This window comes from Monodelphis domestica, chromosome 1, assembly GCF_027887165.1.
Source record: "Monodelphis domestica isolate mMonDom1 chromosome 1, mMonDom1.pri, whole genome shotgun sequence".
Taxonomy (NCBI): Eukaryota; Metazoa; Chordata; class Mammalia; order Didelphimorphia; family Didelphidae; genus Monodelphis; species Monodelphis domestica.
The window spans coordinates 482974343-482979064 of record NC_077227.1 but is presented as its reverse complement, the minus strand read 5'-3'; positions in this window follow the sequence as shown (position 1 = coordinate 482979064).

The window sequence follows — 4722 nt, the reverse complement described above, 5'->3', positions numbered from 1 at the left end:
GAGATAATTATGGAATGGCAAACAGAGAATTTTTCCTTAAAAATATATTGATATATAAATTGGTGAGCAAAGCTGACAAGCAGCTCTTGAGAAAGGAGTAATTGCATCTTTAATAATATTAAACCTGACACCTGCCTAGGTCGATAACATGCAGCCCTGACACTACTTAGCTAACAATTAGGACACATGAAAAGGATGGGAAATAAAAAAAAGTAAATTGAATCTGCATTTTAAAGAACATGAAAAAAATAAAAAGAACTGTTAATTGTCTAACACTTTGTTAATTCAATCAGGCATGCAATTTAAAAATAGCTTTGCCTTTTACTGAAAGAGAAATTAATTACAATTTTTTACTGAATCCAATGCAGGGAGAAAAAAAATTTAGGACATCCATGACTCTCTGAGAAAGGCTTCTTAGGAACATGTAATACCAGACCTCGTGTTTAATTGGTGCCATGAGCGCAGCTAAAAGGGTTCTGGCCTCTATTGGAAAAAGGACATAAAACAGTGTGGTTGTGGTTATCACAAAATGATAAACTGCTTTAAGATATTCCTTGGAAGGGGAATTTCTGCTGAATGGAAAATACCATTTTATGTAAAATGTGTAAGTGTCAGGACCCAGCCCCAAAGCCCAGCACTACTATCTTGTAATCTCTCTCTCTGTCTCTCCGTCTCTCTCTCTCCCTCTCTCCTGCCCTTCCTCCATCCCTTCTTACTTGCTCCAACCCACTCTATTCCCTCTATCTTTCCTCCCTCCCCTCCCTTCCCATAGATTTTACACGACTAGAGATCACATAGACAAGTCATTGCCACTGTCTTTGCATCCACCTTCTCAGGCCTCTTTTCTTTTCTGAAATGATTGGGAAGAGCTCATTGCTTAAGAGAAAGAAAGGAGCTAAAAATGAGGTGTCAAGGTCATTTGGATGCTCTCTCCATGTAGGTAAATTTAGAAGCAAACTTGAGCTTTAAGGAGTTCTTTCTGCATTGGATTCTGTAGCACATTTATCCTCCTAATAGATTTTACAGGAACCTAAGATTCCAGAGTTAGAAAATTGCATAAATTAGTGGAAGGTGCATTGGACCAAGAGTTAGGAGACCTTCGTTTGATAATCAGTTCTACCATTAACTCACTATGTGATCTAAAAGTAAGGCTCCTCCTGAGGGCCTCAGTCATAGATGTTCTGCCTCTGTTAAAGGGTTTGGATTAGACCTTGTCCAAGGCCTTTTAGCTCTGTTGATGTTGTTCAGTTGTCAGTCATGTACAGCTTTCCATGACACCATTTGAGGTTTTCCTGGCAGACCTGGAGTAGTTAGTTTGCCGTTTCCTTCTCCAGCTCATTTTACAGAGGAAGAAACTGAAGGAAAAAAGGATTAAGTGACCTGTGTAAGTGCCTGAGGACAGATTTGACTTAAAAGATGAGTCTTCCTGACTCCAGACCTGGCACTTGATCCACTGAGGCACCTAGTTGCCCTTCTTCTGTCTCTAAATCCTATGAAACTATGAAAGAGCAACTTAACTTTGTTGAGTTGGAGGTTTCAACTTGATTTTATGGCCAGATAGCATAATTTTTTTTTTGGAGACCTTTGAGAAGAACTATGCATGTATATGGGAAGGCTGAGTTGTGAGAAGTTTGGGGAAAGGACACCTCCTCTATCAGCAGCTCTATGGCCCCACCCTGATTTTTATCTCTGCAATCACACTTAGATTTTTTTTTCAGGGAAATAAACCTGCTGCTCAGTGTAGCAACAGCAAATTATTTTTTCTCAGCTTTGTGCTTTCCTTGGAAGATAGCAAAACATTATCTGATCATCTGCTTCTAACATAGTCATAACACACCCAAAAGGAGCATAGCGCAAAAAAAAAAATCACATGAGCAGATGTGTTTTCAGGGAGGTTCAGAATCATAGAATATTAGTAATGGGGGGGGGGTTAGAACTTAGAACCAAAGACTTTTTGAGTTGGACAAGGCTATGACCAGAAATCTCCTTTATAACATCCTCTGATTACCCCTCAAGGAAAATACTAAATTATTTGGAAGTTTTTCTTTATATCTAGCTTTAATCTGACTCTCTGAGAGTTGTTGGTTGGTTCCTTGTTCTTTCTTCTGGGGTCAAATAACAAATCTAATCCCTTTTCCAACTATGTTGTCCAGTCTTTTTTCAGTTATATCTGACATTTTGTGATCCCTTTGGGGATTTTCTTGGCAAAGATACTGAAGTGATTTACCATTTCCTTCTCTAGCTCACTTGACAGATGAGGACACTGAGACAAATAGGGTCAAGTGACTTGCCCAGGATCACTAAAAAGTGTCTGAGGTCAGATTCGAACTCAGGAAGAGTAATCTCTCAGACTCTAGACCTAGTGCTCTCTCCACTGTGCCACATAGTGGCTCTTTCAGCTATCACAGACCTCAAATACTTTAATACATCCCTCATGTCCCCTTTAAATCTTTTCTTCTTTAGGCTACACATGTCAGACTCCTTCAAATTATTTTATATATTTAAATATATGTTAATAATTATATATAATAACAGAAAATATAATAAATTTTTATAAATATATTTATAGCTAGGAGGAACCTCAGAGTACATCAATTCTAACTACTTGAATTTTATAGACACAGAGAGGTTAAGTGACTTGCCTAGGCTCACACGACTAGGGTCTGAGTTAAGATTTTGTTCAAGACCTCCTGACTCCAAGTCCAGTGTCTGAGGCACTTTACCATGGGGTAGTGGATGGAAGGAGGGAGGAGTAGGTCACTGAGATCACAATATCCATGAAGGCTTTCTGAGATCTATTGATCTATCTATCTATCTATCTATCTATCTATCTATCTATCTATCTATCTATCCATCCATCCATCCATTCATCTATCTGTCTATCTATCTATCTATCTATCTATCTATCTATCTATCTATCTATCTAATAAAAAATTTGAACTGGGCTGGACCCTTCTTCTGAAAACTGGAAGTATTAAAATGTATTATATATTTGACCTTGTAGTTCAGCCCAAACCTGTGAGGTGAGGAACTGGGTCAAGGAGCATATTTTTCTAAGGGGATGCAGAAGATTTCTTCTCTGATGTAGGCTAAGGCTCTAGCTAGGTTATCTGTGGTCAGAAATTAAGATCAATCTTGAAATAGCTAGCTGATGACCTATTAAAAACAATGATTTGATTGTCTCTAAGTTCAAAGTCAGCACCAGGTGGTTATTTACAACAACTACAGACTGGTTATGTATTGCATAGCTCTGCCTCACCTACCCCAGGAGGTCTTCCTCAGTCTATGTTTGATGGGGAAGGTAAGAGGTTCAGTCCCCATTCCAAATGCTCCCCAGATTTGAGAAATAATGGGAAGATTATGAGTATACGTATGAGGCCCAAATCTGCAACTGACTTTAAGTAAGTGTCTTCCTTTATTGGAGCCTTGGATTCTTCATCTAAGAAATGACTCATGTTGGACTGTGACTAAAAGTCCCATTTGTTTCTAAGGTCTATGATCTCATGATCCTTTCTAGCTAGTACCATTTCTTAAATGCAAGATTTTATAGGAACCCTTTTCCCAAATGGTGGAAATGCAAATTCTAATCAATAGGAGAGTATGAAGAAGTTAAATGGAACCTCTCCTTGGAGTCATCTAAAAGCCTTATAGTTGAATACCAGTACACAATATAGCCTATGACCTTATCATCTTGTCAGGTACCAATATGGAGTATTCAAAATTGCCAAGTTGAGCCCTTAGGACTCAATTCAATAAAATATATTTTGGGCTTCTGTTCTGCCAAAACCCACATAAGACTATGGAATTTTTGAAAGATTGATTTGATTTTTTATTGCTTTTCAGCCCAGCATATTGGACAGGCATATTTTTTAATTGAATCTGGCTCCTTACATTATTTGAGGGTAAAGATATCAATTTCAGGTCTAGCTTTCAAATATGCATTTTGTTTAACATGGTTGGGTATTTCTATTTTCCTTCTTGCAGTCTAGGTCTCTGGATTAGATTGATGGTATTGTGCTCAGCTTGGGGGCTCTCCCTCCTGACACATTCACATCACTCACTGATGGGATCATTCAGTGGCTGCTGATCATGTTGCCCAGGGCAGATTTTTAACAGGAGTTTGGCAAAGCTGAACAGAAAGTATTCTACCACACACATGCACTGGAGGGTGTGAACTAGGGAGGGATAAATATAGACAGTGGGCAGGAGGCTGAGAAAAAAACAGGGCAAAAATAGTGGGATGAAGGGAGAGGGGAGATTAGATATGGAAATAGAAATGCTGGGATCCAAAGAGACTAAGCTAAGTAGTCAGTCAACAAACATTTATTAAGCTCCAACATAAGTGCTAGGCAGTGGGCTAAGTATTGGGGATAAAAAAAGTAGGCAAGAGACAAATCCTGCACCCAAAAAGCTTACACTATATTGAGGGAGAACCATGTATAAACAAGAAATACACAGGATAAAAGGAGATGATGAACAGGGGGAAGACACTATCATTAAGGGGAAAAGTTCCTTAGAGAAGGTAGTATTTTAGTTGAGACTTGAAGGAATCGAGGGAAAGTCAAGAAGCAGAGGTGAGGAGATTAAGCTTATTCTGGGTATGGAAGACTATGAGTGAAAATACCTGCAGTTAGATGCTCAAGAGTCTTGGGAGAGGAACATCAAGGAAACTAGTATGTCACTGGATTGCAGAATATTTGGGGAGGGAGTATAAGATGTAAA